Genomic DNA, 25,349 nt, shown 5'->3' on the forward strand with positions numbered 1-25,349 from the left:
TCGGCAGGGAGCCCGGGGGTCCGGGAGGCCCGAGATGGTTCCAGAATTCATAGAAAGAGGGCAGGCAGGCCATCTTTGTAGAAGGCGTGGGCCTAGGTGCCCAGGGGTGGCGGCCATGATGGACCGCCGCGGCCCTGCCCCATGGCCCTGCCATGTCTGCTGCCCTGTTCGCAGTGGCCGAGCAGCGTGGAGGGATCACGTGTCCAGTGCCCTGCGCCACGCGGTGGAGAGCCGGCTCCTGTGGGCTGGCCTCGGGCTCTTGCATGTTGGCCTCGGGCTCTTGTGTGTTGGCATAGGGCTCCAGCATGTTGGCATTGGGCTCCTGGGGCTTTTGTGTGCTGGCGTAGGCCTCCTGCGGGCTGCGGGGCTGCGGGGCTGCAGGCGCAGTGCGTGGGGTTGTCTGGGCGCAGCCGGCTGGCTGGCTGTTTAATAACCAGGTGGAAACGGCAGCTCTGCGCCTTGCCTCCCGCCCGCTGGCTCTTCCCGCTGGCTGTTCTGAGTTCGCCCAGGCGAGTGGAAACCACAGAGTGGTCCAGAGATAAATGTTCCAGAAACAGCAAAACAGTCTCGTGAAGAAAGAGCAGAGGCCTTTGGAGATCTCTTCACAAGCAGAAGAGAAGGCCATCGAGCATAGGTAGCCAAATTGTCTTTACTTATCTGAGAGATGCGCAGGTCAGGTCCACGTGGGCGCCATTTGTTGTTAAAATTTCTGATGCTCTTGCCGGCCGGGTTGGCTTGCTTCACGGTGGTGAACAGAGACGCGGAGACAACGGCTGGGCAGGGAAGCTGTATTTCTTTATTCAGGAACAACGATTCATAAACTAAGACAAACTAATCACCAAACAGAACTCTGCTGTCTCTTTGCGGCGGCACAAGCACTCTCTTACTCTCGAACTCAGGAACTCTCCAACTCTGTCACTGGGGAACTCAGGAACTCTCGGACTCCGGAACCCTCTCCCAGGGTCCCTTGGGGCGGGGCCAAGCAGGCCCGCGAAATTAACAGGACTCATCCAATTCTCTTGGAGGGGGAGGGCTAGAACAAGTCAATGTAAAGCATACGACAATTCCCCCTTTTCTTTTTAACTAAATGCTTCCGAAATCTCTTGATGTTGATTCCGCACGTAGAGCAAACGAGCTGCCCTAAGTGTGTCACTCACGACAGAAGCCCTTTTTTTCTTGTATTCTTTCCTCTAGAATGTTTGCTTCCCCTTCCTCTTTTTCTTCCTCTGGCAGGCCAATTATATGAATGTTACTTCTTTTGAGATCATCCCATATGTCTCTGTTGTTGTTTTCAGTGTCTCTCAATCTCTTTTTAAGCTCTTTCACCTCTTTCTTAGTTTTCTCTAACTCATCCTCTGTCTGACTAATTCTGTTTTCTGCTTCTGTTAGTCTGCTTTCCCTTGCCTCAGCTTCTTTCTTCATTACAGCTATTTCAGCTTTCAGTTCTCTAATTGCCTCAAGATAATCAGTATTTTCCTTGGGGGTCTCAATTGTTGTTTCCCTAATACTGCCATTCCTTTCCTCCAATGTTGTTTTCATTTCTGTGATTAATAAGTTTATTATTGCTTGCATACTTTTCTTATCTATGGTTACTTCTGGCTGATTTGTAGTTTCTTCTTGGCTCTTGTCTTCATTCATTGTTGTAGCAGTTTTATTTGTTTTTAATCTACCCATTTTTTTGATTTATGTGTTTCTTTTTTTTATGCTCTGTTGTTCCTCAGTTGTTGTGTCTTGAGTACAAGTAACACTGTACTAAATACCTTTATGACAATTGCACTCACCAACCTCCGGAATTACAGTAGCAACTGAAGTAAGTATTGAAGTAGTTTAATCGTTAACAGTAAGCAAACAATTTCTCCAGTCCGTGAAAAAATAGTAACCAAATCCCAGTGAAGAAAGAGAAAAGAAAGAGAGGATAGCAAGAATAGACAGTTATGCAAATCTACTATCCAGTGTATATTCTAGGGGTAACAAGAGGGGAAAGGGGAGTAGAGCAGAGATACACACATAGAGAGTCTACTCTGAGTCAGATTTCTTCCCCAAAGTAATTCACAAATTCAGAAAGGCAAAGAAGTGTATGACAAGATTAAAAAGAGAGAGAGAGAGAGAGAGAGAGAGAGAAGAGAGAGAAAAGGGAGAAGATAAGAAGAAGAGTTGTAATTAAAGAGCAGTGCAAGGAACTTCCCAAATGTGTATCAGTGAATTAAAAAAAAAAAAAAAACCCTGTTTGGTTGTATGGGGTATTCTGCTAGGAGCTGGTCCCCAGGGACTGCTTATGGCGGGGGGTGGGGGGGAAGGAGGTATGCTTGAAAATTAAAAGGAAGAAAAAAGAATTTTTTTCCCCTACTCTAATTCTTAACCCAAATTAAGTTATAGTCACTTCTTTGTCACCACTATGACCCCTTATTGGCTGGCCTGCTAAAGTCAGAAAATCCTATTTTTTCCAGGGAATATGTTTGGAGCTCAGTGGCTAGCTGCTTCTCAGTCTTCCATCTTCAGGGAAACCCCCCCCCAAGACTTTCTTAAAAGATTTCTCGAAAATGAAAACTAGCTCCAAGTCCTTTGATCCAATGAAAGCTAAACTTAAGAAGTCTTTGGATCTGCCCTCAGTGGTCCCTAGAGACTCCCAAGAGAAAGCGCCCAAGCTAAAGTGCTCCCTCCGGATCGGCCGCCGAGCAGCACTCTACAACCTGCAGAGGACCAGCATTCCCGGGGGGAGGACAATAACCGGCGCACTCGCCTTGCCCGGCGCCGCCTGTGAAGACTGGAGCAGCCCGCCCGCTAGTCCGTGCCACCTTTACTCTAATTCTTAACCCAAATTAAATTATAATCACCTCTTTGGTGTTACCCCTTATTGACTGGCCTGCTAAAGGCAGAAAATCGTACCGTTTCCAGAAGATGTGATCAGATCACACGCTGTTAGCAGCTTCTCAGTCCGCCATCTTCCGAGCCAGTTCCATTGTCTTCTTGAAACCTAAGACAGCAGGAACCTAACCCTAACCCTAACCCTAACCCTAACCCTAACCCTAACCCTAACCCTAACCCTAAGCCTATATTTCCATTATAGAGCCTAAACTTCCCCCAGTCCTGGGACCCTAGGGTAGGGCCCACTTTCCCATATGCTTCTCCCAATTCTTATCAAATAATATTGCATCCACTGATTGCAACCTAATCAACGCAACGAGTGCCACCCCAGCATGCTTCACTTCAGACTGTGTCCAGAGACTTCAGGTGCGGAATGACAATCCTTCAGCTTCATCACTCAGGTGAGACGTTTCCTTTCATAGTATTCTCTAATTCCATCCCAGGTGGTTCACTTCCTAACAAAGTCCCAAAACCTAGATACAGACCAGGTTCCAGGAGATACAGCATATGTTCACAGGGATCCAAAAGCTAGGGCAAATATATACCTGAAAGCAGTAGTACACTACAATTTGCAGTGAGTACTCCCTAATACTTCATCTCCATTATTCCAACCTTTGGGCCCATGATTATTCAACAATTTGTTTGGCTTTGTATGTTCACTCTCTTTTCAGCCACTAGGTTCCAGATGCCATCAGGATGCCTGCCAGGCTTCCCTGGATCAATGCGTCCTGGAGCTCACCTTCCCCAGAGACTCACCCTACTAGGGAAAGAGAGAGGAAGACTGGGAGTATGGACTGACCATTCAATGTGCATGTTCAGCCCGGAAGCAATTACAGAAGCCAGACCTCCCACCTCCTGCAACCCACAAGGTCCCTGGGTCCATGCTCCCAGAGGGATAGAGAATGGGAAAGCTATTGGGGAGGGGATGGGATACGGAGATTGGGTAGCGGGAACTGTATGGAGTTGTACGCCCCCCATACTGTGATTTTGTTAATGTCTTATTTCTTAAAAAAAAAAAAAAGGCTATGTTGATTGTTAGAATCATCTGAAAGGGAGAATCAGTGTAAGAAAATTATCTACAGATACTTTTGTTCTAAATGTCCAGGCAAGTTTCTTTAATTGAAAAGCTGGAATCCTGATAAATTGATTTTAAAAGCCAATGGTAATGGTAGCAATCAATCTCTTCCTCCCTATGGTCTCATCATACTTATGTGCTTTTTGTGGAACACTTAACAATTTATCTGCAATAATAGATACTTCTGAGAGGGTCTTCCTCATCCAACATCCCAGAAAATGATCAGGGCTCTGATTTACTGCTGTTTTGCTATATATATGTAGCAAAACAGCAATATATATATATATATATATATATATATATATATATATATATATATCAGGGCTCTGATTTACTGCTGTTTTGCTATATATATGTAGCAAAACAGATATATATACATACATATATATATATATATATATATATATATATATATATATAGTATTATAAGTGAAAGGCATGACAAGTCAATATTGGTGGAGTAGATATAAATAACTGGAACCAGCTGTGTCACAGAATATACTTATTTTAAATTTTTATTAGTTATATAATATTAATTAAAAATTACAAGATAACAGGAGTATAGGTGTCCATACCAGTCACATCATCAGTGTTCTGTGTCCCCACACCCTCTATTGGAAACTGCAGTAGTTCTTCCAGATCACAGATATGGGATGAGAATTACTTCTATGACTACTTATCTATCTATCTATCTGCCCTTTTTTTTTTTCCAGTGCTCTTACCTTCATTTCCTTTCTAGTCACTCCTTTTAATTTTTTTTTTCTTCTTTGTCTGGGTTCTGATGTAATTGAAGTTCAGAGCCCCCTGGTCATCTTCCCTCTAACATTTCTCCCCCTTTGAGAGTATGGACCAAAAAAAGAGTCTACTTTTTTTTCCCACCTTTTTCCTTTTGTTGCCTTTGTTTATCGTTGTTATTATTATTGTTATTGCTGTCATTATTGTTGGATAGGACAGAGAGAAATCAAGAGAGGAGAGGAAGATGGGGGTGGGAGAGAAAGATAGACACCTGCAGACCTGCTTCACAGCCTGTGAAACAACTCCCCTGCAGGTGGCGAGCCGGGGGCTCGAACCAGGATCCCTACGCTGGTCCTTGCAAACTGCACCACCATGCCCTTAACCTGCTGTGCTACCGCCCGACTCCTAGGAGTAATTTATTTTATATACTCAGTGAGTCTTGTGCTTCTTATGTCTAAGGAAGTATTTTTTTTCCTGTAAAGTTATGACATTCTCTTACACACTTCACAATATTTTTGTATTTCAGCTTTAGCTCTTTAACTCATCAGAAATTTAGCTTGATATGCATCTGAGTTTGAGTTTTCCCTTAATATTTTCCTAGTAAACAGTCAATTATATAAGCACAATTTATTTAACAGTCTATCATTTCCTAGGAGTTTTTAAATGTCATTAAACTTATCTATTTGGTATTATTTTATAGTTTGAAAACATGTGTTTAAATCAATTACTTTGGGAACAAATGTATGTTTAAATCAAAGCTCATAAACAAGCAACAATAAAAGATTAGGGGAGGGGAGAGTGGGTAGATTATCTCTCAGACTTTGTAAACTTTGGTTGTTATAGCAAGAGGAAAGAGACACAGAACTCTGATGGTGGGTGCAGTGTGGAACTATACCCTGGTACTCTAATGACTTTGTAAGCCATTATAAAATAACTGATAAAATATCCTCATCTGCTCTATTCCACCTTTTTGGTTCAGATCATTATTCATTTTGTCCTGCTTTATATCTTACTGCTTTTCATCCACCAAGTTGCAGATTCTATTATTCCATCCTGACTTCCCAAGTCTGATTACCTCACCAATGTGTCTTGAAATGGAACCTCTCCAGAACCCTACCCCATGATGGAAAGATGGAAGTAGGCTGGAAGGATGGATTGACCTACCAATACTCATGCCCAGTGAAGAAGCAATTAAAGAATCCAGACCTCCTACCTTCTGCACCCCACAAATTATTTGGTCTATATTCCAAACAGGGGGAAAGTGATGGGGGGGGCATGAGCAGAGGGCCCTGAATTCCAATTCCATCAGGACCCAGAGAGAGAAGAGAGAAAAAGGAAGGATATTTGGAATTAGTAATAGGTGTACGTAAGTGTGATTTAGAAAGGAAGAGACAATGGGACCATGGGAAAAATGGGCAAAGATAGATATAGATGATATAGATATATAGATATAGATATAGATATAGATATAGATATAGATAGATATAGAATAGATATAGAATAGATATAGAATAGATATAGAATACAGATGTAGATGTAGTTGTAGATGTAGATATAGATAGATATATAGACAGTTATAGAAATAATAGTCAACCTATATCTGTGACCTTGGGACAACTACTATAACTTCCAATGGAGAGAATGGGGATACAGAACTCTAGTGATACAAAATTATAACCCATTAACTTATAGTTTTGTAAATCAATATTAAGTCCCTAATAAAATAAACATGTAAAGAGACAGAGAAAGAGACAGAGAGGGAGACATCTGTATCACTATTACTCTGCTCTTGAAGCTTCCCCCTTGTATCAGGGGCTTGAACTCAGGTTTTTGCATATGGTAACTTATCTGATTTAACAGGTAAGCCATCACCTTCCATTTTTCATTTCTTACAACTCAAATCTTGAGTTTCAATTAAGTGAGATTATGCAAATCTTGTGTTGGATCATACATTTGTTTTTTGATATGTTGAATCTGTGATGAATGTAGGTGGCCAAGTAACATAGCAAATATGTATTTTGGCCTGGACTATAGATAAAATACAAAACTGAGTTTTGGGAGCAGCATGGGTAGTATTCAGAACTGTGACTTTAGATTAAGTATATGTGAAAATACAGAGAGGGAAGACAGGTCAACCAATGAGTGAGTTAGGAGAAATCATGAGAATTTCTGAGAGCAAAAGAGACCAAGAGGAAAAAGATTGGCAAGGAAAAAAGAATCCATAGAATATGGTATCTTGGAAACCAAATAAGTAAAGTATATCAATGAACAGAATGAGTAATTGTATTAAAAAAAAAAGTCTTAAATTCAAGTTAAGCGCAGGTGACACAAAGCATAAGAATCCGGCATAAGGATCCCAATTGGAGCCCCTGGATCCCCACCTGCAGGAGAGTCACTACACAGGCAGTCTGCAGGTGTCTTATCTTTCTCTCCCCCTCTTTGCATCCCCTCCTCTCTCCATTTCTCTTTGTCTTACCCAACAACAATGACATCAATAATAACAATAACTACAACAATAAAACAATAAGGGCAACAAAAGGGAATAAACAGATACATAAATAAATATTAAAAATATATTAAAAATAAATTTTAAAAGTCTTAAATTGAAATGTATTGAAAACAGAATCTTCATTTCAAAAGAAACTTTATCATTTTAAATTTTTTTTTTCAGAAACTTTCAAGGGAACAGAAACTGCCAGCAGCCAGATGAAGACACCTGTCCCTATCTGCATGTGGGGTCATAAGAAGTCATTTTCTAACTTGGCAGTACTTCTTTAAATGACATTTCCAACACCGCCTAGAGGACAAGGAAATTCAGTCAGGCTGGCAACACCAGAGGTGGGCCTGAACAAACCCTCTTGGCAAATTTACACACAAGAATTAAGAGAAAAAGGAAGACCCTGGGCATAAATCCCAAGATGCTATAGAGAAATTTTTGGAGCTAACATCTGATTTAAAAATATGCAGAGTTTTATATCTTTGATTTATTAAGATCTGGGAGAAAATTGAAACACATCTATTCTGCCTCTTCCATATTGAAACTATCCTTATAAAATGATGAGAAGAATCAGAGATTAATATTAACTATTTTATTTTAAATTAATTATATAAAATTAAAAATATAGACAAGGCAATAGGATAATAGGATTACAATTCCATACAATTCCCACTACCAGAGTTCTGTATCCTATGCCCTCCTTAAAAGCTTTTCTATTCTTTATCCCTCTGGAAGCATGGACCCAGGATCCTTATGAGGTGCAGAAGGTGGAAGGTCTGGCTTCTGTAATTGCTTCTCTGCTGAACACGAACACTGGCAGGTTGATCCATACTTCCATACTCTTTCTATCTTTCCCTAGTGGGGCAGGGCTCTGGGGAGGTTGGGTTCCAGTATATATCAGTGAGATTGTCTCTCCAGGGAAGTCAGGTTGGTGTCATAGTTACATCTGAAACTTGGTAGCTGAAAAAGAATTAATATATAAAGCAGAACAAGTTGTTTAATAATCAAAAACCTAAAGGCAGGAATATAACAGATGAGATTAGGGTCTCCATTTTGGAAAAACCTAGTAGCTCTATTTTAGGTATATTCCAGGGACCCATGATTTCACTAATTTTTGCCTGAGACCAACAGCTAACATGCTGGTGGGATAAAGGTATTGACTAGGGAGATGGTGTCAGAGTTGTAAATAGGACTAAAAAGCTGGATCAGGGAAGAGAGTACCCAAATATGGGGAAAGTATAATATGGTTAATAATAATATAAAAGGTACAAATACAGTTAACTGAAAAATTCTATTTCATCTGGGGCCCATATTCAGTGCAGGAGTCTGTGTAACCTCTGCATCCCTATAGATCTGAGCTCATATTATACAGTCATATTTAGGAACATTCTAGGATGCACTCACTGCTGGACCCATCTTCCTTGAGTAGTAGAGTATTTTGAACCAACTTTCTTCAGAGAATGGGGCAGTCCTTATCATTGTTGATCCACGTTGAGGGCAAGTTCCAGTAGGGGTCCACAAAGGGTTCCATTATGTTCCTGATAGAGATGACCAGTGACAGTGGAGAGGAGGATCTACCTTATCCTTCTAGAAACATATTTTCTGGCAGTATATTAGTATCTCAAATAGCAAAATCAAAAAATGGCATCCAGCTCTTCTTTCAATAGTTGTGTAGCTTCCCTTTTTTCTTGTTCTTTCAATAAATAATGATTCTAGATCCTTAGAGTGCATTAATAATGTTTGGGCATGCACCTCCTCTAAGGGAGGGAATCTGGCATTATATCAAAATGTATACAAAATAGTATAAATTACAGTTATTGTAAAAGATGCTATATATTAAAATTGCACTATTTTAAATTTTGACAGTTATGTAAGGTTAATGAGTGTTTTCATAGAGAAAGCTATATTTTAGTTGATATTAAAAAGGAAGGAGGTGGGGACAGGTGATAGCACACTTGGCTAAGCACATGCACTACAGTGGAGGAACTGGGTTCAAGCCACTAGTCCCCACCTGCAGTGGGAAAGCTTCACAAGTGGTGAAATAGAGCTGCAAGTGTCTCTCTGTCTCTCTCCCTCCCTATCTCCCCCACTTCTCTCAATTTCTCTCAATCACTATCCAATAATAAATAAATTTAAAAAATAATAAAATAGAAGGGAGGCTACATAAAATAATATAAATAGAAGCTTCCTAGAAATGAAAATAATGGTGGCACGCCTGACTGAGTACAGATGTTACAATGCACAAGGACCCAGGTTGAAGCTCCTGGTCCCCACCTGCAAGGGAAAAGCTTAGTGAGTGGCTAAGTAGTTCTGCATGTGTCTCCCTCCCTCTTTATCTTCACCTTCCCTCTCAATTTCTGACTGTCTTTATCCAATAAAGACAATAAAAAAGACAATGGAAATAAGGCGTAGATTAAAATATAGAAAATGAATAATCTCTAAAATATTTTACATTATATTATCTTTCTGTTATTTCTTTTTGAGATTCTATCAGAGAAGAATAGTACATATTGTTAAATGCCACACATACAAGTCAATGATACGGGGTTTTGGCCAGTAGCGTAGCGGGTCAAGTGCATGTGATACAAAGCTCCACATTAAAGCCCCTGGCTGGAAGCTCTCAGTTCAAGCCCCTAGCTCGCCACCTGCAGGGGAGTCACTTCACAGGTAGTGAAAGCAGGTCTGCAGATGTCTTTCTCTCCCCCTCTGTCTTCCCCATCTCTCTCTGTCCTCTCCAACAACAAAGATAGCAATAACAACACAATAATAACTACAACAATAAAACAACAAGGGCAACAAAAGGGATAAATAAATAATTAATTTTAAAAAGTCAATGGTATGAACAAACCAAGTTTTATTTTCACTGCAAAGTTTATATGACTCATAAGCTAAAGGAACAAATATTGTTAAGAGAGAGATGAATCAATGAGATTGCATCAATTAATAAACATAATTCAAATGTATATTATGTAAAGCATGATTGTATTACATTCAAACATAATTATTTATATCTTAATGTAGAAGTGCATTTGGTAAGGTATAATCTTTGATAATTTTAAAAAAGACTGAAAGAAATAGAATTTTTTATTTATTTATTTATTTTTATTTTTTTCTTTATTGGGGATTTAATGTTTTACATTCAACAGTAAATACAATAGTTTGTACATGCATAACATTCCCCAGATTCCCATTTAACAATACAACCCCTACTATGTCATTTATCATCCTATCATCCTTCATGGACCTGTATTCTCCCCACCCACCCACCCAGAGTCTTTTACTTTGGTGTAATACTCCATTTCGATTTCAGGTTCGACTTGTGTTTTCTTTTCTAATCTTGTTTTTCAACTTATTTATTTAATAGTGATTGGCAAGATTGTAGAATGAGGGGTACAATTTCATACAGTTCCCACCACCAGAGTTCCATATTCCACTCCTCCATTAGAAGCTTTCCTATTCTTTATCCATCTTGGGGTATGGATCCAGGATAATTATGGGGTGCAGAAAGTGGGAAGTATGGCTTCTATAATTGCTTCTCTGTTGAACATGGGCATTGGCAGGTCGAGCCATACTTTCAACCTGTTTCTATCTTTCCATAGTGGGGAAGAGCTCTCAAGACATGGGATTCGAGAGCACATTGGTGAGGTCATCTGTCCAGAAAAGTCAGGTTGGCATATGGTAGCATTTGCAACTTGGTGGCTGAAAAGCATTAAGATATCAAACAAAACAACTTGTTTAATAATCAGGAACCTAAAGCTAACAGTACAGCAGATGAGATTTTGTTAGAAGCTAGTAGGTCTCTTTTAGGTATATACCAAGGGACACATGTCTTTTACTAAATTTTTGCCTCATCCCAATAGCTAACATGCAGGTAGGCTAAAGGTATTGTCTGGGGAGATGGTGTCAGAGATGGAAATAAGACTGGCAAGTTTGATAATGGCATAGAGTAGCTCCCAAATATGGGAAAAGTAGATAAATATTGTGTAATGTAAACCCCATCAATCTGATTTGGGGCCCGTGTCTATTCATATTCAGCACAGGAGCCTGTGTAACCTCTATTGTTGTTAAAATTCGGAGGATCCAGCTGGCCGGGCTAGCTTCACGGGCGGGTAACAGAGATGAGCAGACACATGGCTGGGCAGGGAAGCTGTATTTCTTTATTCAGGAACAACGATTCATAAACTAAACCAAACTAATGACCAAACAGAACTCTGCTGTCTCTTTGCGGCGGCACAAGCACTCTCTCTTACTCTGGAACTCAGGAACCCTCCCGGGGTTCCTTGGGGCGGGGCCAAGCGGGCCGCGAAACTAACTGGACTGATCCAATTCTCTAGGCGGGGGAGAGCTAGAACCCAATGTAAAGCATACAACACTCTATATTCCTGTAGATCTCAGCTCACACTCCACTGTCCATAGTTAGGAACATTCTATGATGCACTCATTTCAGGACAAGTTTTCCTCAAGTGTCAGAGTATGTTGACCCAGCCTCCCTTCAGCAAGGGGGGATGTCCCTACCATTGCTCTTCCACACTGAGGGCAACGTCCTGTAGAGGCCAACAAGAGGGCCCATGCTATTTTTCCTGATGGAGATGACTATTGAAGTTGGAAAGAGGGATCTGTTAGAGGTCTATGCCCATCATATCTATGTGAAAATCCAAGAATTCTCTGACTAGGGCCTGGAAGATAGGGTGGCCTAGTACTGACCAAAAGGGCAATCATTAAAGTGTGATGGTCTCTTTCTCATATCCAGCTTTTGTAATCCTTACTTTATCTGACACAGTTGGACTTAGAGTAACTGAGAGACACCAGGTATGGGATGCCAACCCTTCAGCTCCAAAAATCTAGTGAGACTTTTCCTAGCTCAGCTCATTTCAAGTGCACACTTCCTAATAAAGCTACAAAACCTAGATATAGACCAGGGTCCATGAGATAGGGCACATGTGCACGAACATCTACAAGTTAGGGGAAAATATATACCTTAAACTAAAAGTGTACAATAGCTTGGAGAGGCTCAACAAGTGCATCAAGGAAGTAGAAAGTCCTAAAAAAGACGTCATAAAATACTCAGTCAAATAGTTTTGATTTAGACCTAGATAACCTCCCCACCTACTTCCTATTTCACTTCTCTCATTCACTCTAAGAAAAAGAATTTTTTAATTAATTAATTAATTTTCCCTTTTGTTGTCCTTGTTGTCTTTTTATTGTTGTTGTAGTTATTATTATTATTGTTGTTATTGATGTCATCTTGATTAGATAGGAGAGAGAGAAATGGAGAGAGGAGGGGAAGACAGAAGTGGAGAGAGAAAGATAGACACCTGAAGACCTGCTTTACCACTTGTGAAGCAACTCCCCTGCAGGTGGGGAGCCAGAGCTCAAACCGGGATCCTTATGCTGGTCCTTGCACTTAGCGCCACCTGTGCTTAACCGACTGCGCTATCGCCCGACTCTCAGAAAAATAATTTTTAATGTGGTAGTTTAGTATCTCCTAATATAACAGTCTGAGAATACATATACCAGGACTGGATGATGGTCCTGTTGTTGAGGACAATCTACTCATTTCACTTTATTACATGTCCCCAGGGTGTTGTATTTACCTATTTGCTTTAAAATATGCTAAAGGGGGAGTTGGGCAGTAGCGCAGCGGGTTAAGCACAGGTGGCACAAAGTGCCTATGGATCCTGGTTTAAGCCCGCAGCTCCCCATCTGCAGGGGAGTCACTTCACAAGCGGTGAAGCAGATCTACAGGTGTCTATTTTTCTCTCCCCCACTCTGTCTTCCCCTCTTCTTTCCATTTCTCTTTGTCTTATCCAACAACAATGACATCAGTAACAACAACAATAGTAGCTACAACAATAAAAAAGGGCAAGAAAAGGTAATAAATAAATGAATATTTAAAAATCAATAAAATAAAATATCCTAAAGGAAGGTTCATTGACATTCACCACAGAGGAGATCCAAAAGGCTAACAAACATATGAAAAACTGCTCTAGGTCACTGATTGTCAGAGAAATGCAAATTAAGACAACACTAAGATACCACCTCACTCCTGTAAGAATGGCATACATCAAAAAGGACAGCAGCAACAAATGCTGGAGAGGATGTGGGGACAGAGGAACCCTTTTACATTGCTGGTGGGAATGTAAATTGGTACAGCCTCTGTGGAGAGCAGTCTGGAAAACTCTCAGAAGGCTAGACATGGACCTTCCATATGACCCAATAATTCCTCTCCTGGGGTTATACCCCAAGGACTCCATAACACCCAACCAAAAAGAGGTGTGTACTCCTATGTTCATAGCAGCACAATTCATAATAGCTAAACCCTGGAAGCAACCCAGGTGCCCAACAACAGATGAGTGGCTGAGAAAGCTGTGGTATATATACACAATGGAATACTATGCAGCTATCAAGAACAATGAACCCACCTTCTCTGACCCATCTTGGACAGAGCTAGAAGGAATTATGTTAAGTGAACTAAGTCAGAAAGTTAAAGATGAGTATGGGATGATCCCACTCATCAACAGAAGCTGACTTAGAAGATCTGAAAGGGAAACTAAAAGCAGGACCTGATCAAATTGTAAGTAGGGCACCAAAGTAAAAACCCAGTGGTGAGGGGTAGACATGTAGCTTCCTGGGCCAGTGGGGGGTGGGAGTGGGCGGGAGGGATGGGTCACGATCCTTTGGTGATGGGAATGGTGTTTATGTACACTCCTAGCAAAATGTAGACATATAAATCAGTAGTTAATTAATATGAGAGGGGGAAATCAATTGTATGTCTCAAAGGTTCTCAAAAGACAAACTGAATCTTTTTAATAGATAGGCTACGTATTTGATATGCGGACTCTCTCAAAAGCCTAGACCAAGTAGATTAGAAGCTTCCAATAGCACAGCTATATACAAGATACTGGGTACTGTACAGCAAACCATAACAAAGGGACTTTTCAAAGTTAACCCAATTAACAAATAATGTGATGATAATATTAACTATTGATTGTCTTTTTGAACCCTAAGACAGCAGGAACCTCACATCTTCACTATAGAGCCCCTACTTCCCCCAGTCCTGGCACCCTTGGATAGGGCTCACTTTCCCGTATGCATCTCCCAATCCATACCAAATAATATTGCATCCGCCGATCACAACCTAACCAAAGCAACGATTGCCATCTCAACATGCTTCACCTCAGAGTGTATCCAGAGACTTCACGTGTGGAATGACAACCCTTCAGCTTCATTACTTGGGTGAGACCTTTCCTTTTATAGTACACTCTAATTTCATCTCAGGTAGTTCACTTTCTAACAAAGTCCCATAACCTAGACATACACCAGTTTCTGTGAGAGAGAGCGTATGTGCACACGTATCCATAAACTACTGCAAAATATATACCTGAAAGCAGGATTACACTAGAGTTTGCAGTGAGTACCTCCCTAACACTTCCTCTCCACTATTCCAAACTTGGGATCCATGATTGCTCAACAAATTGTTTGGCTTTGTATGTTAACTCTCTTTTCAATCACCAGGTTCCAGATGCCACCAGGATGCTGGCTAGGCTTCCCTGGATTGAAGACCCCACCAATGTGTCCTGGAGCTCAGCTTCCCCAGAGCCACACCTTACTAGGGAAAGAGAGAGGCAGACTGGGAGTATGGACCGACCAGTCAACGCCCATGTTCAGCAGGGAAGCAATTACAGAAGCCAGACCCTCTACCTTCTGCAACCCTCAACGACCCTGGGTCCATGCTCCCAGAAGGCTAGAGAATGGGAAGGCTATCATGGGAGAGGGTGGGTTATGGGGATTGGGTGGTGGGAATTGTGTGGAGTTGTACCCCTCCTACCTTATGCTTTTGTTCACTAATCCTTTCTTAAATAAAAAATTAAAAAAAAAAAAAGAGTCCTAATTCAGAAGTTTCTCATCATGTCATTTTTTCTTTTAAGTCAAGTATATTTTTTAAAAGAGTAGAATGTTTCAGGAATTTAATATAACTACATATGGAATTCAGTATGTAGCAAAGGGCTTACTTCAAGTTGGAAATTATTAGAGACTGACAGTTTTATCCTCATTGGTCTTTCTTCTGTTTTACAAGACCTTTATAAGACCTGTGCTGAAAAATGCATTTGTTATTCTAGACAGTCACATCAAATGGAAAATATAATAGGAACATGGAAAATATAAGTGGAAGGTGATGTCAGATAATTGGAAAGAACTAGTATTTATTAACACAATGAGAAAGGCTAAGAGAATGTTGATAACTCAGAAATTTTCTGATAGCTCAAAGAACACAACAATGAGTGATTGTTGTATTGCATCAAAGTAAAAGACTTTAGGGTGGGGTCCTGGGAGGGTTCAGGTCCTGAAACATGATGATAGATGAGGACCTAGTGGGGGTTGAATTGTTATGTGGAAAACTGGGAAATGCTATGCATATACAAACTACTGTATTTTACTGTCAAGTGTAAACCATTAATCCCTCAATAAAGACACTGAGAGAGAGAGAGAGAAAGAGAGAGAGAAAATGAGTGAGACTAAATTTCTGATCCCAAGTTTGCTAAGTTAGCGTCCAATTGATGAGAGAGGTAGCATATACATTCTAGAAGGGAAGTGTTTTGAAATGAGAACAATTCTTAAATTAATTATGTTTGGGAAGTTATCATTATAGGAAGTATAATGTGTCAGCTTTCAACAGGAAGAAAAACATAAGAACCTTTCAGGAGAAGGAAACATCATGTTATAACAACTTCCTTTATAGATCTACATATGCTTAATGTATTTAATGCTGTGTCCGTATTTAATCTGTGGTCAGATGACATAAAGATCAGTCTTAGCTTCAAGTTTTAGTCAAACTAATAAGTCTTATCTATCTTAATATAAAAGTGAATTTTACATGTTTTGGACTCATAATCAGCTCATTCATGAGCAGTGAAATTCCAGTTAACCTAACAAAAAGGCAAAGCCAAGATTCTTTTGAGAATCATTAATCCACAGAATATGTAACTGTAAACATAACTATTCTTTTTAAATTCTAAATATATCCCAAAAATTAGGTAAACACTGAAGTAGATGTGTAAAATAATCCATCTTGAGAACATCATAAAATTTTGATTAACTAAATTTTGGCATGATGAGATAATAGTAACTATAATTTCCTTTAGTATATATAGGTTTATAGAAATTACATTTTGTATACATCATCAGCTGATTCTTATTATAAATCCATGATATAGGTATAGCTTGCATTGCTATCTCAGTTTTAACGAAGAAGAAATCTAAGCTAAAAATTACTCAATATCAAGTATGATAACTTCCTAGATGAAAACTAAAGCCAGGACAAAACAGGAGCACAAATTCAGTATCATTAGAAAATAACTTTGAAGGGCAGGGGGATAGCATAAAGGTTATGCAAAAAAAAAAAAAGAAAAGAAAAGAAAACTCTCATGCCTGAGGCTCCAAAATGCCATATTCAATCCCCCACACCACCATAAGCCAGAGCTGAGCAGTGGTGCTCTGGTGCTTGTCTCTGTCTGTTTCTCTCTCTGTGTGGGCATCTCTCTCAAAATATAATAGTAATAATAATAATAATAATGAAATAACTTTGCAGCGTCTGGTTGGTGGCACACTCTATAGAATTCACGTTACGAAGTGCAAATACCCAGGTTCAAGTCCCCATCTGTAGTGCAGGAGTTGCTTCATAAGCATGAAGAGAAAGAGAAACAGAGAGAGAGAGAGAGAGAGAGAGAGAAGGAGGAGGAGGAGGAGGAGGAGGAGGAGGAGGAGGGGGAGGGGGAGGGGGAGGAGGAGGAGGAGGAGGAGAAGGAGAAGAAGAAGAAGAAGAAGAAGAAGAAGAAGAAGAAGAAGAAGAAGAAGAAGAAAGAGGAGGAGGAGGGGGAGGAGGAAGAAAGAAAGAAAAAGGAAAGAAAGAAAAATGAAAGAAAGAAAGAAAAAAGAAAGAAAGGAAGAAAGAAAGAAAGAAAGAAGGAGGGAGGGAGGGAGGGAGGGAGGAAGGAAGACTGCCTAGAGTCATATATTAATCATGCTGACACTGAGCTTCTAACCTTGGTTTGAAGGAAAGGAAAGGAAAGGAAAGGGAAGGGAAGGGAAGGGAAGGGAAGGGAAGGGAAGGGAAGGGAAGGGAAGGGAAGAGAAGGGAAGGGAAGGGAAGGGAAGGAAAGGGAAGGAAAGGGAAGGAAAGGGAAGGGAAGGGAAGGGAAGGAAAAGGAAAAGGGGAATAGAAGGAAGGAAGGAAAGGAGGGAGGGAAGGAAGAAGGAAGGAAGGAAGAAAGGAATATGCTTATCAACTAAATATATTCCCCAGAAACTGTTTTCTAATTTTGCTGTCACCTAAACTGTATTGCAAAATATTATAGTTAGGCAAAAATGATGGCAAATTCTAAAGAAGTTGGAATCACCTCTCTCATTCTTTTAATATGTATTTACATTGTAAGGAATGATATGTTAGAGTATTTTGGTATAAGATTTACTCCACATGTAGATAGTTTAATAGCCCATTCATAATATTTTTAAAATGATATTCCTATGCAAGCCTATTAATAGAAATGTAGATTTATCAAAATTCTGTTAACTCAGATAAATTGAAGATAGCTATTTTGGTGATTTAGTTAAAAAGGATATATAATATTTAATAAAATATTATTTATGCAATATTTTAGTAAGTAACAACAGACAACTTAATTGGGAATTCTGCTGGGTATATTTTAACAAATGTTTTCAATTTGCATTGCATACAAACAATGCCTAAAGGTTTATTAAACAAATCTTCCACATTCTGAGTTATCCATTTGCTTAAGGAATCATCATTCTTCAAACCCGTAATCATTGCAAAAACAAATTTTAATCAAGGCAACTGTTTATAGCTTAAATTATTAGATGTGTGTAAAGTTGCCGTGAGTTGAAACCAATATAAATAAAATTTACTCACGCTAATAGTTATTTTTCATAGAGCAACTCGATATTCCCCCCACCCTGATATTCAGTCACAAAGACATGTTAGCACATTATAATCACCTTACAGGAACACTGAAAGGTATGTTTCCTATTTTACATATTTGAGTGCTGATGGTCAAAGAGGTTAAGTAGACTGACCAGACACAGTTTATCCAAATCCTGGGGTAAAAAATTCATTCCCGAGACTTGTGTGACCATAACTCCTGCTCACCACTTCTTCCCCCTCTACTTTGTGACAATTTGTTTGTAAACATGTGTGAAATCATCTCTAAGAAAAGTAGTATCCTTATGAGAGCATTTGAGCTGATATCTGTGTGGTATTTCTTGACTTGAGTGCTAATTTTAACATTGTTTGCATATCTATTATTTTGTACTTTTTATGCTGTGTACTTTTCTGCATGTGAGGTACAATTTCACAGTAACACAGTAAAATAAAGTGTAGATTCAGAGCAATATAAGTGTGAAAAGTCAATTTATATATTGCTTGGCTTTGGGCAATAACCTTAGTAAACTGAAATGGGTGCCCCAACTTAAAGCAAGTCACTGACTATGGAGTAAGGCAGAGTATTGTAGAGGGTTTCATTTACATTGACTTGGGAGCATAGTCTGGGTTAGTAGGTAGTGAATAGAAGAGAAAAAACATTGAGTCAATATTAAGGATCAAGGAGAATTATCACTCAATCTTCAAAGCAATAATTAAATGTAATTATCATTTCCATTTTAGAGATGTTAAAAAGTTTACACATCTGGGAGTTGGGCGGAAGCACAGTGCGTTATGCGCATGGTATAAGGATCCTGTTGGAGCCCTTTGCTCTCCACATGCAGGGGAGTTGCTTCACAAGTGGTGAAGCAGGTCTGCAAGTGTCTATCTTTCTCTTCTCTCTGTTTTCCCCTCCTCTTTCCATTTCTTTATGTCCTATCCAACAAGGATGGCAACAATAATAACTACAACAGTAAAACAACAAGGGCAACGAAAGGGAATAAATAAATAAATGTTTAAAAAAATTACGGGAGCCGGGTGGTGCAGTGGGTTAACCGCACGTGGTGCAAAGCAAGGACCAGCAGAAGAAACCCAGGTCAAGCCCCTGGCTCCCCACCTGCATTGGAGTCGCTTCACAGGCAGTGAAGCAGGTCTGCAGGTGTCTGTCTTTCTCTCCCCCTCTCTGTCTTCCCCTCCTCTCTCCATTTCTCTTTGTTCTATCCAGCAATGACAACAACAATAATAACTACAACAATAAAACAGCAAGGACAACAAAAGGGAATAAATAAATATTAACCAAAAAAGAGTTACAAAAATTTACACAGATAAATGTCTAATCTTAAAAGTATAATGACAACCACATCTGAGTAGTTATTGAGGAAAACAAAGATTTAAGAATTATAACCTGGGGGCTGTAGATGGCATAGCAGGTAGAGCACACACCTTGCCATGTAAGGGAATAGAATTTGTTCAAGTTCCCATGAACACCTGCAGGGGGAATAGAAGCTTCAGGAGTGGTGGAGTCAGATTATGGTGTCTCCTTTTCTCTCTCTACCTCCGTCTCCATCCCTCTCTCCTCCTCTTTCTCTATCACCTTTTACTAAAAACCAAAATATGAAAAAAGAAAAAAAAAAAAAAAAACAACCTCAGCCAGCAGTGAAGGAATAGTGCAGGAACAGAGCCCCAAGGATAACCCTGGTATCAAAAACACACAGGAAAGTATTAGTTGTTGGTCCCGAAGATATACATACTTTGATATTTTTGAAATTTCACCAACCATGTATACAAAATCCCTGAAATATGATGTGGCCAAGTGGAGGTAAAGCACCAATGGCAGAACGGCTCTTTTCAAAATGATGCTAAAGGTACAATCTACATCTGTATGTGTGCTTACTGCTAACATGAATGGAAATATACTGGCTACTTGGATATATTGTGTTCCACTATCTGCTCCATGTCCAAACTATAGAGGCTTTACTGGTCGTTTCATTGAGAATGTCTGGAAATTAATTCCTTATTTAAGCAAAAACAGGAGAGGACTCCATGCAAACAAACTATGGACAATGCAAAAAGACCTTCACAAACACAGGGCAGTCTTAGTTTAGGCTTATAGGACGCAGCAAAGCAAACTATTTTTTTCCCTTTATTGGAGGATTAATGTTTTACATTCAACAGTAAATACAATAGTTTATACATGCGTAACAGTTCTCACTTTTCCACATAGCAATACAACCCCCACTAGATTCTCTATCATCCTTTTCCAGGACCTGTACTCTTCCCTTCACCCATCCCAGAGTCTTTTACTTTGGTGCAATACACCAACTCCAGTCCAGGTTCTGCAACCCCAGAAGAGAAAACACAAAGCAAACCATTTGAACTGCACCTCTACTGTCCTAATTAAAATTATTTTCGTTTGTGACTTCTGCCCCCGTTATAGACATGATAATAAAAAAAAAATGGGGCTTGCTGTATCTAAACTAACTTGGGAGCAATTGTGTTGAAATGTACACAGTGCTAAAATGAAGAGTGGAAATACAAAGTGTAAAAGCTAAATTTCCAATTGTGTATTCAGGTTTATTGAGCCAATTCTGGGAGATAATATCTGGGTAAGAAACCAGCATAATTGGCACTATGGTCTCTGCCTCTCTGACCTATTCTTGTTTGTAACTTGTAGGAGTGCTTTCTCTCTATAATAGAATCATTCTTTATTATTTATTTACATCCTATCTTATTCATACTGTACAGAAATAGGTTTATAATAATCTTAATTGAGAGGAAAAGAAATATGGGGCAGTGATCTTAAGCATCTCTTATCAAAGCTTAAACCAAAAGAAAGTGGCTGCAAAATGCTTATGTTGCACGTCACTTCCTTTTGACTCACTGTGCGGTGACAATAACCTTGCAATATGACTAAGACGTCATAAAATAAAGTTTAGAAACTCACTTGTTCAAAATAATTATGCTTGGGCAGCAGGATGAGGACCAGAAACATGATATCTATAGAACAAATTTGCTTTTTGAATCAGAAACCAAAATCCAATTACAAGGGACCCTGTAAAGAACCTTTTTTATATCTGACACAGCAAACTGACTTGGGAGACTCCACTTTCTCTCTTTCACTGATTCAGTCACCTACTGACAACTTCATGAGTTTCAGCAAAGGTCAGGAACCCCCCAAAGCAATTTGTGCAGAAATCTCAGAGAATCAAGATGGAAAGGCTTCATTGGCACAGCCAGTATCCACCTAGGGAATAGGGAAAGTGGACAGATCACCATGATGTACTTGCTATTCCTCTGTGCAACCTGGGTTCATTTGCCTCCTGGGAAGCTGGCTGAATCACCTTCTTGGAAAGGATCATCATTTTGATAGACTTTCCTGCCAGAAACCTTTATTTTGAACCAACATTCTCTTTTATTCATTTTTTCTGATTTCTCTTTTATTCATTTTTTTTCTTTCTAAGGAAGGAAGCTAATATTTTTAAGTAAGTACTATCTTTTCTAGATAATACTAAATTCAGATCTGATATAATCTTCAATATCTTTGTGCTCCAAAATACTTACATCTCTCTTGTTTATTGCATAAAGACAGAGAAATTGAAAGGAAAGGAAAGGGAAAGAGGGAGGAGAGAGAGAGAGAGAGAGAGAGAGAGAGAGAGAGTTGCAGTACTGCTCATGAAGCTTCCTCCCTGAAGGTGGGGACCAGGTGCTTGAACCTGGGATTTTCTTTGTGGTAATTAATATGTGTATTCAACTGGGTGTGCCACTGCCAGCCCTCTTGTACATATGTTCTTTCCTTTAATATTATTTTTTATTTATTTTGAGGTAATTTTGACTTATAAGTTTATAAGTGTTTTGGAAGTATAAGTTCTTATTTCTGTAAAAATGTGGTATCACTCCTCATTCCCCACTACAGCTCCAATAACCCTTTACCAAAGTCTAGTGGATCACTCCTACTCCTACAATTCACTCCTTTTTTCCCAAATGCCATTAATAACTTCAGTTCTGTACTTCAAAATCTATGGCTTATCTTCAGTTGGTTTTGCTTGTTACCTCACTTTGTTCCTTTACATAATATGAGAGATCACTCACAATTTCATTTATTATATAAATCCCTTTAGAGTTTCTTTTCTTTCTTTTTTTAAAAGATTTATTTATTTATAATAACAAAAGACCAGAGAATGACTATGATATATACAATGTCAAGGGTCAAACTCAAGATCCCAATACTTTACTCAGTTCTCTGTCTCCCAGGTTACTCCTTTAGAATGTTTTATAGGCCTAGCTTAATGTTAGTAAATTCTTTTAATTGTTGTTTGTCTGAAAAGTTCCCCCAAACTCCTTTAAATCTAATTGGTGACCTAGTTGTGTAGAGTATTCTAGAGTAGAAATTTTTTTTTTGATATTTTATTTATTCATGTATTGGTTAGAGACAGAGGGAAACAAAGATGGGAAGGAGAGAGTGGCAGGTGGGGAGGCTCGAACAGACATCCTTTTTTTTTTTAAATTTATCATTTATTTTCCCTTTTGTTGCCTTTATTTTTTATTGTTGTTGTAGTTATTATTGTTGTTGTTATTGATGTTGTCATTGTTAGATAGGACAGAGAGGGATGGAGGAGGGGAAGATGGGGGGGTGGACATAGGCATCTACAGACCTGCTTCACCACCTGCTTCACCACTCCTCCCCTACAGGTGGGGAGCTGGGGGCTTGAACCAGGATTCTTACTGCAGGTCCTTGTGCTTAACCCACTGCACTTCTGCATGACTCCCTTTAACAGGCCATATATATATACATTTATTTACTTATTTATTTATTCCCTTTTGTTGCCCTTGTAGTTTTATTGTTGTTGTTATTGATATCATCATTGTTGGATAGGACAGAGAGAAATCAAGAGAGGAAGGGAAGACAGAGTGAGGGAAGAGAAAGATAGACACCTGCAGACCTGCTTCACCGCCTGTGAAGTGACTCCCCTGTAGGTGGAGAGCCAGGGGTCGAACCGAGATCCTTATGAGGATCCTTAACAGGCATTCTTACTTGCATCTCCTGTGCCCTTAACCTGTGTGCTACCACCCAACCCCCTTCTTCCCACTTTTTTATGTTGTTCTTTTCTCTTTTTGTTGCACTGTAAGAGTGCTTCATTGATGTTTGATATTAACCACTTGTCTGAAGTGCAGTGTGAAAATATGTTTTCCCATTTGCTGAGTTTCCAGTTTATCATTATGGAATTTTATTTTGTTATGTAAAAACTTTTTTATTTGATATAGTCACATTTATTCATTTTTTGTTTTTGTTCTCCTTGCCCATGAGGTGGTTTCTCCAAATACATCTTTAATATTAAGGTCCTGAAATGTTTCACCAATGTATTCTTCTATGTTTTTTAAAGTTCCAGGCTTAATATCTGTATCATTGATTAATTTTGAGTTAATTTTGGTGCATGGTGTTAGGTGCTTAGTTTCATTTTGATTATAAATCATTCCCATTCAAATTTTTGCTTATCTACTGTCAGATTTTTCTTGGCTTTAGAGTTCTTGTTAAGAAATGATCTGATAGTAAAATGGGAGTACTCTTTCAGGTGGCTCTGCTTTCTCTAATTGCTTTAAGTATCCTCTTTCTTTTATTTTTTAATATTGATTTATTTTATTTATTTTCCCTTTTGTTGCCGTTGTTTTATTGTTGTAGTTATTACTGTTGTTGTCGTTGCTGGATAGGACAGAGAGAAATGGAGAGATGAGAGGAAGACAGAGAAAGGGAGAGATAGACACCTGCAGACCTTCTTCATCGCCTGTCAAACTACTCCCCTGCAGGTGGGAAGACTGGGCTCCAGAACATGGATCCTTATGCCACCTGGGCTTAACTGCTATGCTACCACCCAACTCACTTTAAATATCCTCTGTCTTTGCCATTTTAATTAGTACAGGTTGTGAGCATAGATTTGTTTTTTTTTGGGGGGAAAGGCAGATATTAAAACTTTTTGAATCTGATGGTTAATAGTTCTTCAAATAAGATGTCATTTTCTACTTCCATTATAATACACATGTGGTTATTATATGGCATTATATTTATTATATTATTTCTAGACAGAAACAGGCTGAGAGGTAGAGAGCAAATGAAAAAAACCTCAACATTAAAGATGTGGTAGAGGCCAGGCTAGAACCTCAGCTATACACATGGTAAAGCAGTGTTCTTATTAATGTTGCCTTGTACTCTCTTCCATTATATTCATTTTTTTAGTTCTTTAACATCTTTTTTGTGGTTTTAGGGGAGATAGTTCCCTTTACTTTCCTCGTTTACTACTCTGATATTTGATTTCTGTCTTTCTTCTTGTGTTTTACATATATTATATTTTTTCTTTTTAGTTCAGTTACTGTATTACATATTTCCACTATTTCTGCTCTGACATCTTTTACACTTATACTGACTTTCTTGAAATTTTGTTCCATTGAAGCTTTATTTCAAAGAGCATACTTAGGACAATAGCATTGATTTTTTTTTTTCTTTAGGAAATTTAGATAGCACTGTTGACTTTGTTTTTTTCTTCATACTTCTGTTTCAGACCATTACTGTAGATGATTTCCTCTATCTTCTTGTTATGTTTGATACTCCATGAGGACTAAAGCCAACAATCTATTTGAGTCTGAACAGTGATCAGGGGCTCCCAATTCCTGGTATGGAGATAGCATTAAAATTCAGTCAATCTGGACAGTGATTAGGAGTTTAAGACTGTACATGCTATGCTTTAAAATTCCTGGAGGGATAACAGACATTAACACATAGTGGAATTCTTCTTGTTTCTTTCTCTGGGATGGTTACTGTGGAAACTGAATTCCAGTTAGCTTCATACAATAAGATATAATTGAAAGCCCTAGTTCTGAGAATGGTGCCACAGCAATTGTCCCATAGGTAATAGCTTTTATTTCCTTTTTCCACTGTTGTAAATTTGTGGATATGGCATTTTAATAGAAGTAAGAAACTGAGATTTTGTGGATTAAAGTTCTTCAATCTTGTGATTCTCTTACTTTTTTGTTTTGATTTTTAATGAGTTGTTAAAACAATTCAGTATATTCTAACAGGATGAATATCTTTAATCATTTAACTTGGGTTAATAAAGGCTCAAAAACAAGTAATAATCCTCATTGAGCAAGCTGTTATTGGCAAGTGACAGACAGCATAAAAACACACACACATACACACACAGAAAATTGTACAAAAATAACTTGTGTTACCACATTTCTGAAGTTACTTTAGA

The 25,349-nt window shown here is 38.9% G+C and overlaps 1 pseudogene; it reads right to left on the reverse strand.

Annotated features, from left to right (window-relative positions):
* Positions 1-1,020: 1,020 nt before the first annotated feature.
* On the reverse strand, positions 1,021-1,173 carry LOC132534210 (U11 spliceosomal RNA; annotated as a pseudogene).
* Between the last annotated feature and the right edge of the window lie 24,176 nt (positions 1,174-25,349).

The sequence above is a fragment of the Erinaceus europaeus genome, chromosome 17 (assembly GCF_950295315.1).
Source record: "Erinaceus europaeus chromosome 17, mEriEur2.1, whole genome shotgun sequence".
In the NCBI taxonomy this organism is placed as follows: domain Eukaryota; kingdom Metazoa; phylum Chordata; class Mammalia; order Eulipotyphla; family Erinaceidae; genus Erinaceus; species Erinaceus europaeus.